Here is a 16,377-nt window from a genome sequence, read left to right as displayed (position 1 = left end):
AGTGGCTTTCTTCTTGCGACTCTGCCATGGACACCATGGTTGCTCAGTGTTCTCCTGATGATGGGCTCATAAACATTAACATTAGCCAATGTGAGAAAGGCCTTTAGTTGCTTAGAAGTTAGCCTGCAGTCCTTTGAAACCTAGTGGACTTTTACACATCTTGCTTTTAGAGTGCTCTTTGTTGGTGGACCACCCCTGGGGAGGGTAACAGTGGTCTTGAATTTCCTCCATTCTTACTCAATCTGTATTACCGTGGACCAAACTCTTTAGAGATGGCTTTGAAACCTTTTCTAGCCTGATGAGCAACACCAACTCTTTTTCTGAGGTCCTCAGAGATCTCATTTGTTTGTGCAATGATACACTCCCACAAACATGATCAAACTTTGATAGATCCCTGTTCTTCAAATAAAACAGGGCACACACTGACACCTGATAGTCATCTCACTGATTAAAAACACCTCTGAACAGATGGACTCTAATTTCACCTTCAAATTAAAAGCTAATCCTAGAGATTCATATATTTTGCCGCTCACAGGTATGTAATATTGGATAATTTTCCTGAATAAATAAATGACAATGTATATATTTTCATCTCATTTATTTGATGAGGTTCTCTGTCAACTTTCAGGACTTGCATGAAAATCTGATGATTTTTGGGTTATATTTATGCAGAAATATAGACAATTCTAAAGGGTTCACAAACTTTCAAGCACCACTGTATATGGACAAAAGTTCCCAGTCACCTTGGATGTAATAAAGGAATCTGATCTAACTTTCTGTCTAATTTTGGGAATGGATAATTTGCCGAGCTCAGTATATCCTGCCCACAGTTTCAGGTGGAAAAGATCAAGTCTATCCATTCATTACCAAAGAAGCATTTTGCCTACCTCATTTAACTTCTACCTATACCTTTTCCTCCAGACACAATAGAGACTAATTAATTGATCCACTGACACTACCAACGATTACAAGGTTTTGTTGCAAGGGGTCATGTGAGAATGGCCGAACATGCACCGCAGCCATCGGACAAACTAAGATTGTGAAGCATTCCATCATCACACATAATGAAGTTCCCATCAGGAAAAGGCCATATCGTGTTTCAAAGGAAAGACAACAAATTATAGATCATGAAGTTCAAGAGATGCTGGCTAAAGGTATTATTCATTCATCTGTTTCTCCTTGAACTTCTTGTGTAGTGCTAGTTACCAAAGAAGGAAGGAAGTACAAGATTCTGTGTTGACTACAGGGGTCTAAATGCTAAGACATCCTAAAATCACTGCATGGAGCTACAGTGTTCAGTACTCTGGAACTGAAAAGTGGATACTGGCAGGTGGATATAGAGCCATGCAGTATTCCCAAGACAGCATTTGTTAAATCTTCATGGCTTTAAGAATTTCTTTGTCTTCCTTTTGGCCTGAAAACCGCTGCTGCCTCTTTCCATAGGTTGATAGAGATTGTGCTGAAAGACCTAAAAGGGGAGTGCCGTTTAATTTATATAGATGACATCATTGCATATTCCAAGGGAGAAGCACCTGGAACACCTATCACAAGTCTTTAGCTGTCTCCAAAAAGCAGGTTTAATGCATAACCTCAAGAAATGTAACCTAGTCCAGAGATCACTCATATTCTTGCGGCATGTGGTGTCAACTAAAGGTCCTGAAAAAGTTAGAGCTGGGAGTGAGTTCCTTACACCTCAGTCATTCAAAGATGTGCAGATATTTCTTGGTCTAGCATGATGATATCAGCAATTCATCCCTGTTTTTGCTAAGAGAGCAGCTCCCTTGCATGCCTTGAAACAAAAAGGGGCCACAATTGAACAATTCCCTCCAATTCGCATTAATTCCAAATGATTGAACAGCCCATTAGGAGTGTTCTCATACTGCCAAAGTAAAAGTCCTTGACTAGTGCCTAAAACTAAGGCTACGTTCATACTGCAAGCATTAGTGCTCATTTCCATTTTTTTTTCTCAGATCTGATTTATCATATGGCTGTTCATATTATCATTTTTAAATGTGATAAATTGTGATAGTCCATTTATTATATTTTTGCATTTTGGTATCCTAGGTGTGCTGACATTTTTTCTATTGTCATGATTGTTTACGTGTGGCCAATATCAAATTCCAGTGTGAACAAATGAAGGTCCTGAACTGACCTGCATTCACAAAAGAACGATAACAAGATGGCATGAAGTGCAGTGTCATACGGAAGTAAACATGGCGGCAACTGAAGTAAGCGTTTATGCATTCATTTATATATTGATGAGCCGCGAAAGCCAGTGAATTTGTGAGCAGGCGATAAGGACGAAGATGAGGAGAAAGAGTGAAACATTTTTAAATATTTATGGTACGACCCCTTAAGTTCAGATATATAGAGCTGTCACTGTAATACACCATAAACAAGACAACATTGTCTCATTCACTGACTCGCTCTGCAAATGTGTGTCATAGTTACAGAGTGATCAAAGAACTACCAGCATGTAAAATTTTCAGATAAGTGCTCATTTTCTCTTTATACATTCTTTTTGCATTTGCTGCACTCAAAACAAGTAATTTCCATGAATTTCTTCAGTTTATTGCTGTCGTTGTAACTTTACTTGTAATGCAGCAGTAATTCAAATCAAATAATTTTACTGATCTTGATCTTCTTTCTCAAAGTAATTCTGTTCACATTAGTAAATGGAGTTAAAATGTTACATTTTCAATAGCTACGTTCTCTAAACACATCAACATTCACAATATTCTTTATCATATTCAGAACAAGGAAATCATAATGCAGCCAAATGTAAATTATGAGAAACATGAATGGTTCGTTCACATTGTGAGTCTGATAACAAATGCAATGATTGAATCTTTCATAAGCGACCTATCATTTAGTCATTTAGCAGACGCATTTATACAAAGCGATCACTGTTACAAAAGATACAGGTAAAATAAAATACTTAATTTTTGTCATGTTCATGTATGTAGAAATAATAAAGTCACGGGGCAGCGTGAATTAACTCCTGAATGTTTCTGGATTCTGTGTGCCAGTGATGTATGTTAAAGCAGCACATTAATATAGAACGGTTATTCAACTGAACAGTTTTAATGCAGAATTGACCCTTCCCAAAGACTCACCCCCTTCATTACTGTTGCTATGTCCGACAAGCCATGGCACTCTCACGCCACACATCATGATCTCACGCAGTAAAAAAAATACATCACGGAGCAAAGAGGAAACTGACAAAGCACCGACAGACAGAGCAGGTTACTTTTGACAAAAAAAAGTCTCAGCTTTAAAATTGTCATTTTTTAATAAATTCAAACAATATTTACCATTTTGTGGCTCTTTAATGTGTTGTGACAAATCACTGTAGTGCCTCAGTTCAAGCAGCTCATGAACCGATCATCTCTTCTTCTTTACTAGTTACAGCATTAAATAAACATGAATATCTGAGGGTATCTTGTTTCAACGTGGAAAGACATCAATAAACACCATTTTTCAAGTTCAAGTCCACTGATGTTTGTCTACTCTCCTGCCAGGTTAAAGACCCATCTCTTTAACTTGGCATATACTTAATATACTATCACATTTCTATTTTCAATCACATTCAATTCAAATCACATTCAATTAAAATCCGTTAAAGGATTTCTAGGCTGCATTAATTAGGTCAACCGGAAAACGCTACAACATAAGAAGAATGGCATCCAAGGTCAGCCATATCCAGTCCGTATCCAGATCAGATGGTGGACCAGCACCTAGAGACGACCTCTACAGCCCTGAATGTCAGCAGAGACAGATCCCTGCAAGGACCTCGTCACCTTGACGACTATCAGCACAAGATTATGGGAAACAGACAAGTCCACTGCACAATCTGACCTGTGTTGCAGCCTGGAATTAAACCATGCCATGCTGGTGTCTTCTGGCCAGAAGAGAACTAGACCCCTCTCCCCGGCTGGGCCTGGTTTTTCCCAAGGTTTTTTCTCCATTTCTGTCACCCATGGAGTTTTGGTTCCTTGCCACTGTCACCTTTAGCTTGCTTAGTTGGGGACACTTGACTGATTGCATAGACACTATTGGAAAAGAGCTGAACTGGATGATGACTAGGGCTGGGTAAAAAATATCGATATCTCGATTTTAATCGATTCTCATTTTTACGGAACGATATCGATTCTTAAATCCCAAGAATCGATGAGTCTAGCCTGTTTTCAGTTAATAGACGCAACATTGAAGGGCACCTCCCATCAAATAAATCGCAATAAGCATTGTGCTTGGGTACTTTTAATATGAAATAAAGTCCCAGATTTCAAATTATGTCCATTGTATTGCAGTATTCAAACAATAAATGCCGTTTTGGCACTGTTTAACGTGGAGTGACAGATCGCTGTAGCGCCTCAGTTCAACATACCCGGCAGCACATAGCGCACGTGAAACGATAATTTACTCCACATTAATACCAGTTTCAGCACAAAATAAACATTAGTAAACATCCGAAGGTAAGTTAAAAGAAAGAGTATAACTTTACAATCCGTATCCTGTCTCATGTAATCAATCGCTCAATCAGTGTTTCAGCCGCGCAAAGACATCAATATAACGTCACATTTACCTCAAAAAACATAATGGTAACTTATAAACTCATTAATCAGCAAGAAAAATAAACTGCAGAGAGGGGCATTTTGCTAAATATATGCACCATATAACATATGCATTATAATTTTTACTGTTCTTCAATGTTTCATTTATGTTTGAATAAATCTATCAAGTTTTATGACAGCCATCATTTAAATGTTTATATAAAAAAAGCGAATTGAAGTAGAAATATTTTAAAAACTTCATTTAGTGTAATTTTAGCAGTTGTACAACAAATGAGTCAATTTTAACCTTCAATATTATAGTAATGTAGTACCAACCTGACTCTCATGTATATTTTACAGCATTAGTTGAGAGATTTTTTTTTCCTTTAGAAAATTTGGCATGTACTGTACCTGATATGTATCCAAAATAATCTATATGGAATCGAATCGGGAATCACATCGAATCGCAAGCTCGTGAATGAGAATCGAATCGTGAAATTTGTGTCAAAACCCAGCCCTAATGATGACATCACTGAATCTTCAATGAACTGAACTGACTTTACCTGGAAAAGTGACTGTCAAGTCAAGTCACCTTTATTTATATAGCACTTTTACAATACAGATTGTGTCAAAGCAACTTTACAGTATTAAATAGGAAAACATTGTGTAATAATGCAAAAAGGACTACAGTAAACACTAAATTTTCAATTCAAGTCAGTTCATCGATGATTCAGTGATGTCATCATCCAGCTCAGTTCAACTCAAATAGTATCTGTGCAATCAAGTTGATGATATCGCTGGAAATTAACTCTTTCCCCGCCAGCATTTTTGAAAAAAGTTGCCAGCCATCGCCAGCAATTTTGATGATTTTCATTAAAATTTTATGGCCTCCTGTATATTTTGCTGTATGCATATTTGAACATGTAATACACCAAAATAACTCAGAATACCCTCTACTTTTAAAGGGGTCATATGATGCGATTTCAAGTTTTCCTTTCTCTTTGGAGTGTTACAAGCTGATTGTGCATAGATAAGATCCCTGAAGTTGCAAAGACTAAAGTCTCAAAACCAAAGAGATATTCTTTATCAAAGTTAAGACTCTGCCACGCCCCCCTAAAACGGCTCGTTCTAACACGCCCCCACTCGCTAGTTTCTCCGTCCTGTTCACGTGTGTTTTTTGTTCGGGAGGTTTTGTACTCGTTCAGAAGATGTGTAATAGCGCCCCCGAGTATATAACAGTGAAAACACGAAAAGCCGTAAACTAGTCTTTGGCGGGGAAGCGTTTTCTTGTAAAAGACTAGATAACTCGTCAATGGTGGGGAAAGAGTTAAGTGTCCCCAACTAAGCAAGCAAGAGGCGACAGCGGCAAAGAACCAATACTCCATCAGTGACAGAAATGGGGAACATTTTTTTGGAGAAACCAGGCTCAGATGGGAGACCAGTTCACCTCTGGCCAGACGAAACCAGCAGTTTGATTCCAGGCTATAGCAAAGACAGATTGTACAGAGGAGTCATCTGGTTCCCGTGGTCTTGTCCCTATGGCTATCCAGCAGACGAGGTCTTCACTGGGGATCTGTATCTGGGGCTCATCTAGTTGTCATGGTCTCCGCTGACATTCAGGGATGTAGAGGTCATCTCTATGTGCTGATCCACCATATGGACTGGATACAGACTGGATCTGGGTGGCTGCAGTGACCATCTGATCTGGATACAGACTGGGTCTGGGTGGCTACAATGACCTCGGAATAAGAATAGAACAGACTAATATTAGCATAGATGCCATTCCTCTTACGATGTAGCAAGTACATCGGGTGTTATGGGAAGTGTTCCCAGTTCTGGTTGACCTAATTAATGCAGCCTAAAAATCCTTTAACGGATTTGAATAATAGAAATGCATTATGTGTATGCCAGGTTAAAGAGATGGGTCTTTAAAGTGTCATGAAACCCCCGTTTCAGCACTGGTCTTTCACACCTTAGATCTGAAAAAGACTCCAGAAATGGGTGTGTAAAACTGTGGAAAAGTGGGAGTGCAGAGGGTGGGAAGAGGGGAGAAAACAACCAATAAAACACAGACCTACAACACTGTATCAGCGCCCTTATTCGTGCATATTTCATTTGAAGAAGACATGATATGTGCGCGTAAATGGTGCTGGTTCATGTTTGGAGCATGAGAGAATATAAAATATGAATGAAACCCGTTTGCTCCGGTCCGGATATAAACTATGATCCGATCGTTCCACGCAGAACCTGCTCTCTCATGCGGGCTCCACGTGTTGTTACATATTAAATATTGTTACGGTTATGTGTACAGAGATGAACTGACAGCGCGGAAGATTGTTCATCAGATTTGAATTCTCTGCTGTAAGATAACCTCATGCATAATACAGCGCAGTGATTGGATCATAAGAATTCATTCTCATGAATAATACTGAGAAAAGCTCGGAAAACTGATGACGCAGACGCGTACTCTCCAGCCACGGCCGCCAATTGCCACTCCGAATTAACACATATAAATCACTTTTCGTGACGTAGGTTCAACTTTTCTTTTTGAACCTAGAAGAACGAAATTGCTCCAAAAAATGAAAAAATAACCACTTTTCCCTTAATAATAGACATAATGATTGCTATTGTTCTTTTCACTGATGTGCAACCTGTTCATATATGTTTACATCTCAAAAAATGCGTTTTAGGGTTTCATGACACTCTAACCTAGATTTAAACTGACAGAATGTGTCTGCCTCCCTGAACAATGTTAGGTAGATTGTTCCAGAATTTGGGTGCTAAATAGGAAAAGGATCTGCCGCCCGCAGTTGATTTTTATATTCTAGGTATTATCAAATGGCCAGAGTTTTGAGAACGCAGCGGACGTGAAAGACTATAATGTAATAAGAGCTCACTCAAGTACTGAGGAGCTAAACTATTCAGGGGAAAAGTAGTTATCAAGGTTTTAAAATGTATACAATGTTTAATAGGGAGCCAGTACGGCATCTGTTCTGTGCAGTGAGCGGCAGAGAAGCAGCGCATTCAGTTGCCCGTACCGCAGCAAACTCGTCAGTAAATTAGTACAAAACAGTTTACAAGCAACTGTCGCTTACGGACTGTTTGGACTAAATATGAAATATGAACATATTTTGTTACTCAGATGCAGACAGCGCTGCATGAGACAAAAGTAATATAGCCAAAACCACCGCATACAGCAACTCTTTAGTGTAGATGTATGTTTATTTTATCAGATGTCGCGATTATAAATCAGGATTTAAGGGGTATGGTTACTCCTGGTTAACGTGGTAATAGGCTATTGCTATTGTATTGTATTACAGTATGTGACAGTTTAGAGAGTAGAATAGATCTGAAGTGCCAAAACTTGTCTGCAATGACGTCATAAATATGCGAATTAATGTGACGTCACCTGCCGCCACAAGTCTCACAAAATCACATGGGAAACACTGCAGTATATTGTCTGTCTATATTATCTAAATGCAACGTGAGGAAGATAGTTTGAGTGGTCAAAGACTCTCCAAGGATCAAAGCTGGAGAATTGCAGAAAACAGTTGAGTCTTGGGGTCAGAAAGCCTTATAATAGAGCCACAGTTGGATCTTCCAACAGAACAATGATCCAAAACCAACACAAAAATGGGTCACTGAGAACAAAACGAAGGTTCTGCCATGGCCGTCCTCTGACCTGAACCCTAGAAAACTGAAGGAATGGTCTCTGATCTCTTGTCAGGTGTTCTCAAAACTCATCAGGCATTATAGGAGAGACTCATATCTGCTAAATTGGCAAAAGGAGGTTGCAAAAAGTATTGAATAAAAGGGATTTCCATTCCCTTTCATTTTACTTCAGTGAAAGTTTAGGGTTTTGTGATTTTTATTTTTTTTTTATAAAAGATCAAAATGATTAACAGTGCAGATTTATTTTCACAGTTTATTCATATCTACCAAGGGTGCCAATAATTTTGATATAAAAATACTGGAAACACAATGTTAATCTGAAGTAAAAACCTGCCTCCAGGTAGGTTTAATTTAAGTCTCAATTTAGTCCTGAAGTAGCTCTAGTCTTCCTCCAGGAAATCAGCCTATTAAATTCTGGACTTGACTAAGTCTAAGACTATTTAAAACAATATAATACACAATACAATTTTATTTATATAGCACAGTTTAAAAACAACCGGAGTTGACCAAAGTGCTTTACAACACTATAACAACAATAGGCAAATTAAAACAGTTGTAAAACAAAATAACACATTAAATATACACAGAATATACACAAGCTGTAATAATGTGTGGCGTTCCTGAGAACAAAGTCAAAGACAGTTTGTCATGGGATATCGAACGCCAACGAAAATAAATAGGAGTGGATTTAAAAACAGACAAGGTTGGGGCAGTTCTGATGTGAGAGGGGAGACTATTCCAAAGTTTTGGGCCGACAACAGAAAAGGCACGGTCACCTCTCGTTTTTAGCCTTGTCCTAGGAACATGCAGCAAGTCAGAATGAGTAGATCTGAGCGATCTCCACAAAGTATGAGGCTGTAACAACTCGGTTAAGTACAGTGGGGCCAGATTGTGAAGAGATTTAAAAACAAACAGTAGAATTTTAAAATCAATTCTATACATTACTGGAAGCCAATGAAGACCATGACAGAGGAAGCAGATTTTTGTTAATCTGGTTTAAAAGGCCATTTTAGTCTAGGACTAGGCTTAATCTCGGTCCGGGAAACCGCCCTATAGTGTGCATCTGATTAGAGTTAAGCCGGTCGGCGTGGTAGCCCAGGCTCACATAGTCATAGGCCAATACTGTTAAGCTAGTCGGCGTGATAGCCAAGGCTCACATAGTCAAAGGCCACTAGTGTTAAGCCTAGGCACACATAGCCATACGGTAATACATGCAGTTCAAATGGCTCTTCGGAGCAGCAGCAGTACATATGTCTTGGCGATAGATCTGCTTTGTGGGGGGTGTCTTGTCTATCCTGTCTGTTAATATTCATGTGTGTGGATGCATGTATGTGCACTGATGCAGTAATATTCTTATACTCAGCGACCTGCACATATTAGCTTGTACTGTTCATTTCTGTGTCTCCTGCTTTGGGAGGGTTATTCATGTTATATGTGCAGCAGCAGTATTTCTTACATGCTCACAGCAGCTAGGGCTGGTCCGAATACCATTTTTTGAGCTTTGAAGCTTCAGTAGTAATCAACACCGAATATTCGAAGCTTCAGAGGGAGGGGGCTGAACATACTCTTCTCTCAACACGTGTCTACACCGGACGCTGCGACAAAATACAATAGAACCTATTATGCTGTCTACACTGGATGCGGCGCGCGTGGCGCGACAAATTCCCGACAGTAAACTGCTGCTGCGTTCTATTTATGACGTACTGAGGTCTTCGGCATTTTTGTCTTCTCTTCCAGATGAACTGAATCATGACGTTCATGACTTTCACTCATGGGCGATTCATATTCAAGCGCGAATGAGAACCGCTTCGCAGGGAATGCCAGGTGTTCGAGAAAAAAAAAAACGAACATTCGAATCTCAAAATTGAAAATATGCAAATCACTCCGAGAGTTGTCATGACAGAAATACAAAGTTCTGGCATGAAACTCTAGATGGCGGAGTCTGATAGATCTAACTCAGTATGACAATGGCATCATCATCACGTCATAGCTGATTGGTTTTCTCCTGTATCGGTAGCCAATGAGCTGGCTGCTCAACATTCAAATACTGCTCTCCACCAAAACCAAATACATTGTCATGTACAAATCACTCTGAGAGGTGTCATGACAGAAATGTATTTATGAACATTTGGTTCTTTCTGTAGATTGGAATTATGAATTAACAGAATACTGCATGGTATTGCAATACTAAAGCTAATCAGCATCTTGCTATGCCACACCTGTGAGGTGGATGGATTATCTCGGCAAAGGAGAAGTGCTCACTAACACAGATTTAGACAGATTTGTGAACAATATTTGAGAGAAATAGGCATTTTGTGTACATAGAAAAAGTCTTAGATCTTTGAGTTCAGCTCATGAAAAATGGGGGCAAAAACAAAAGTGTTGCGTTTATAATTTTGTTCAGTGTAGTATAGTTAAGCATATCAAAATATATAGTGATCAAAATTCATGAACAATTTATGAACACTTGATTATTTTTTTTTTGTTATGTTTTTTTTTTCCTCACAGAAATAATGAAATCTTTATCGTTCAAAATTTGAAGAAATTTTAGTTGTGGCCATACCATGCTAGCAGAACGGTGTTTTACAAAATAACCAAGGCACTCCCATAAAAACCCTTTATATTGTGGAAAACAGTGACCAAAATTAAAGAACAGCAATGACTGTAGCACGAAGAAAGATTACAACTAACATTTCTGAACAAGGTTACAGCAGCCAAAAATTCATAGGAAGTGTACAGGCCCTTGCGCTTTGAATGACTTCAGCACATCTGTGGCCACAAGACATCACAAGTCTCTCACACTGCTCTGGTGGGATCTTGGTCCACTCTTCTTCCACAGTTCAGTGACTAGTGTATAACTTTGTCACCAAGGATTTTCCAGAGATTTTCAGTTGGGTTTTGATCAGTACTCTGGGCTGACCATTTCATTATTTCAACGTTTTCAGGTTCAAAGAACTGCTTTACCCGGTTTGCTATGCGACACTGAACTGCATGAAAATTGCTGGATGCAGGGAAGGAACCGCATGTTGCTGCAGAAGGTTCTGATAAACTTTTGCACTCACATGTAGCTGTATACGAGGCCCAACTCCTGCTGCAGAAAACATCCCCCAAACACTTCCTCCACCACCTGACTTCTTTACACACTTGGGATTCAGTCTTTCCCCAGTTTGACGATGAACATAATGTTTGACATCTGACCCAAATAAATTAAACTTGCTTTCATCACTGAAGTGAACTTAGGACCAGTTTTCTTCTGTCTACAAAACATGCTTCTCAGCAAAGGTTAGTCTAGCCTTTTGATTATTTCTACTGATGAGAGGTTTGGTCACTGCAGAGTCGGTTTTCAGACCAAATTCTCTTAAATGTTCAGACACTGTATGCCGAGACATGCTGTGATGCTGTGATGATGTAAGTGACGTTGTTGCATTTTAATGTTTTGTTAGTCTAGCCCACGAGATGCGCCGCTGCTGTGTTATGTAGAAAACACGTCGCGAACTTGTGGAGGTTTATTCCTTTTCACTGCATCTCACATGTTTTTAAATGCAATCTCCGTGATGGGCGATTCGGCTCTTTGAATTAAGCAATGCATAAATACATTATGCTGTTTTGTTATTAAATTTGTTTGTTAAAAATTGTATTTGTCTCAATAAATTGGATTAATTTAAAAATACAGTGGTTAAATTTTTTTTTTTTATTCTATTGCTCTTTGTTTTACAAAAGGTTATAAAAAATGTCAATAATTATCGATACCGAACGATATGAAACATTATATCGTTGATAATTTTTTTAGCTATATCGCCCAGCCCTGATCTTACCATCTTACAAAGTCAGTGAAAACTGGAAAGTTAGGCTGCCAGTTAAACAGGGTTTGTCATATAATTAAGGAAATTAGCACCATGTGCCAGATTAAAACTAAAAGCTGGGAGGTATCTGAAAGTGTTCTCTTATTTTGATCATTGTTCTTTTACAAATATCTCATTTAAGCTTTTTATACTTTGCTTCAGAATATATTTAACTTATGAAATATGCTTTAAAAACTGTTCTTTTACTCCTGTTAGGATAACTTCAAATAGAACTAAGCAGTGACCTTGAAATTTAGGAAATTGCAGGTTGTTCTATAATTTTGATCTTCGCTGTATTATGGTTGTCCCAAATCATCTCAGTGTAACTGGTAGGGATGGGTCACAATTTTTGATTATTCGATTAGTTGATTTAATTACAGAATATTAAATACAGTAGTTTGTGCGATTATTGTCAAAAAAAAAATCCCCATGTTTTCAGTGTTGAATGTGATGGTGAGGCATTCAACACAACAAAACCAGAGGGTGTGCTGCCAATAACGCACCTAAAAGCTGTAAAAGACAACAGAAGGACACATCGTCTCACGCGCACTCTTGAATGCCATATATTAACGGTTATGGTATCTTGGCACAATGTCAAATGAGAGTTCTGTGTGGAGCTCTTATAATACAATTCATGAAAATGAAGTGCAGTGCAGTGCAAACTAAGCCATGCGAAGCTTGCTTATCATAGGTCAACCACTACAACCCAATACTTCACCACAACTAGTTCCCTGGAGATCGCTTCCTGCTCCCCCTGGAGATCGATTCCTGTTCCTGTCTGCCATGCTGCTGAGTGGTTTGCGTTTGTAGCTCCGTGTAGCTTTGTTTTTCTATTGGAATCTCTATCTTACTAATGATCTTAATGTTGTTTAAACCGCTAAAGTATAATTTAATTCTCACCATATTTCACCATATATCTACCAAACTAATTTGACATCTTTCACCTTTAATCTTTCATTCTAAACCGCTAGCGCTGTGCGTTAGCATTCCGTTAGCCGGTTAGCTTGTCAATTGCATCTCCGTTCACATTTCCAACAGCACAGTAGTAATGATTTTATGAACTACTTTACTTCCAAGATCGATACTATTAGAGATAATTTTGTAACCATGCAGCCGTCAGTCACAGTATCACATCAGATAGTGCACTATTGATCCCATGATCAACAATTCCACTCATCTTCTTCTATAGGAGAGGACGAATTATATAAAATTGTTAAATCATCTAAACCAACATGTTAGATCCATACATTTCTGCCATATGTACATTAATTGACAGTCACCACTGATAAGCTACCACTAAATATTGTAGAAACTTAATTTGCTGTAAAGTTGCTTTGCAATGATTTGTATCGTGAAAAGCGCTGTACAAATAAACTTGACTTGACTTGACTTGACTAGTGCTAGTGGATCTTAGCGCTGCGTTTGACACTATCGACCACAACATTCTTTGGAATAGACTAGAAAATTATGTTGGCATTAGAGAAAGTGCAATGGCACTGTTCAGATCATACGTATCAGACCACCATCAATTCGTGGCAGTGAATGAAGAGGTATCATACCAATCACAAGTGCAATATGGAGTACCTCATGGCTCAGTACTAGGACCGTTACTTTTCATGCTTTGCATGTTACCCTTGGGAGACATTATTAGGAAACATGGTGCTAGCTTTCACTGTTATGCTGATGATACTCAGCTTTATATTTCTTTGCGTCCCAACGAAACATACCAATTGACAAAACTAACAGAATGCACAGCTGATATAAAAAACTGGATGACTAGTAATTTTACTGTTAAATTTTGAAAAAACAGAGGTGTTAATTATAACGCTCACACTGCATGCGTACCGCGCCCGAGCCCAACCGAACCGGCTAAACGAACCGACGGAAGCCATCTTTTATTGCAAAATAGAGAAAAAACATTTAAGTAAGCTTCTTAACCTTGTAGTCTATCTTATTCGTAAAACACATGATAATAACCAATACAAAAAGTGTCAAGCACCAAAAGCAGCCCATATTAAATCTATAAGTTATCTTTAATTCAAAAATACGCATTTTCATATATATATATATATACAGATTCGTGGCAGTGAATGAAGAGGTATCATACCAATCACAAGTGCAATATGGAGTACCTCATGGCTCAGTACTAGGACCGTTACTTTTCATGCTTTGCATGTTACCCTTGGGAGACATTATTAGTTTGTTTGTATTTACTCAGGTTATCTTTGTGTAATATCAAAATGTGTTTGATGATCTGAATCTTTTAAGTGTGACAAATATGCAAACAATTAAAAAAAAACAGGAAGGGGGCAAAAACTTTTTCACACCACTGTATATATATATATACATACGCAATTGTCCCATAAAGCAAAGGGGAAATCATTTTATTGTATTCCTAAGGATCCCGATAGACGACTAAAATGGTTCACTGCAATAAAACATGCTAACCTACACAAAATTTGGGATTAAACGGGTAAGATTTCATGACATTTATGATATCTACTGTACTCACAGTGATATAGCTATGCTGCATTTCATATTCGCTCCCGGCTGTCCCTGCCTGCCAGCATGGTGGTGTAAACAGAATGGGTCACGTGACATCCGGAGCTCTATTGTCGGACCTACACACACATTTCATGAGGAAGGTTAACGTGCACGTTATAATCAACCCAGAAGTTTAATCTGAATTGCATGTGTTTCTACTTTCACATGCAAATTACTTGTTGAATATGATAACTTTCCAGCATCAACTCTAGTAGGGTAAAACGTAATTACGCTTTCGAAACGGTCTGTTTTGCCCTGCCATCATTAGTTGAAGCTGTGTGTGAACAAGAAGTGGCTGCAGAGTGTGAGTTGCTCCGTCTCTCACTCAGCCAGAGAGAGGGTGAATTCCAAACGGCTTTTTTGCGCCCTTGAAGGGCACTTTGGGAAGGGGACGCCATTTGTAGGGACGTTCCAAACGAAAGTGAACAATTGAATCCCTTCACGAAGGGCCCTTCCAGAAGTCCGATAGCGAAGGGAACATGCGATGGTCACTTCACGGAAGTGATTTCCGTTTGTGATCATGTGGTCTTCAGTTAGGAGATCTTGCAACGCATTTTAAAGCAAAGTTGTGGTTGATATCGACACGAACATAAGTAGAATAGGCTAATTAAATTTGTTTTTATTTTAATGTAATACAAAATATTTTTCGTCAAAAATATTATTTAAGATGGTAGTGTAAGCAAGTTTAAGCAAGTTTAGTTTGAAAAAGCTTAATAGTAAATAAGACACAATTAGTCAATATTTGAATAAAATAATAAGAAGAAATATATATTTGCAACAACTGGTGGAGTGCTGAATGCTGCACGCACGCACAGTGCTGTCAAGGTAACATTTGGTCAGTCATTCCCTTCGCCTATATTATATATAGAGGGAAGTTGTGGCCTAATGGATAGAGAATCGGACTCGTAACCCAAAGGTTGCGGGTTCAAGTCTCGTACCTGCAGGGATTGTAGGAGGGGGGAGTGAATGTACAGCGCTCTCTCCCACCTTCAATACCACGACTGAGGTGCCCTTGAGCACTGAACCCCCAACTGCTCCCCGGGCGCCGCAGCAAAAAATGGCTGCCCACTGCTCCGGGTGTGTGTTCACGGTGTGTGTGTGTTCACTGCTGTGTGTGTGCACTTTGGATGGGATAAATGCAGACCACTAATTCCGAGTATGGGTCACCATACTTGGCCACATGTCACGTCACATGAGTGACAAGCTCTCCGTCCATTCAAGCTGGCCCTGTCCCCCGCGCGCTGTGGGCAACATGTGGAGGCATCGCTATAGCAACCAGTGGATGTGACATGTGCTACAGACAGCGACTCGAGTCTAGCTGAATATAAGGAGGGGCTCCGTGAAAAAAAACCCGGCTTTTCAGTCTCACATGATCATTCAAAGGACAAGACAACCCACTGCAGCTTCTTATAAGTCTTTGGGAAATGTGGCGGACGATTTAGCTCGCCTTTTTTTCCCGCGCTGCATCAGTCTTTTTCTTTCAAACTGGTTTTTTTTCTTCGTTTCTGTTTTAAAAGAAGTCTTCGAGCAGCGACGGTCTTTTGTTGAGGTGGACGCGAACGGGGAGGTTAAAAACTTTTCTTAGCTAGCGGGATTGCGAAAGGAGGCTGCAGTCGCCAGTCGGACATCTGCGGAATAGGATCTTGAAAAGCATCCTTCGCGCGCTGTCCGACAATGGAACTAGGTAACTATCTATTGGACTTGCACTTGTCTGTTGATGCGCATGTATAATGGTCGGTAAATAAATGTAACGAGGCTCTGAAAGC

General features: G+C 39.2%; 1 protein-coding gene across 1 annotated transcript in view; it reads right to left on the bottom strand.

Annotated features, from left to right (window-relative positions):
- LOC107710993 (probable tRNA (uracil-O(2)-)-methyltransferase) overlaps positions 1-16,377 on the bottom strand; it is a gene marked incomplete at its 5' end in the record, with an annotated part of 52,917 nt that overhangs the window by 15,680 nt on the left and 20,860 nt on the right. The gene's annotated exons all lie outside the window — the stretch shown is intronic.

This window comes from Sinocyclocheilus rhinocerous, unplaced genomic scaffold, assembly GCF_001515625.1.
Source record: "Sinocyclocheilus rhinocerous isolate Xijiao unplaced genomic scaffold, SAMN03320098_v1.1 scaffold27, whole genome shotgun sequence".
Lineage (NCBI taxonomy): Eukaryota > Metazoa > Chordata > Actinopteri > Cypriniformes > Cyprinidae > Sinocyclocheilus > Sinocyclocheilus rhinocerous.
Note: the sequence above shows the minus strand (reverse complement) of the source record. Positions and strands in the feature narration are given on the sequence as shown.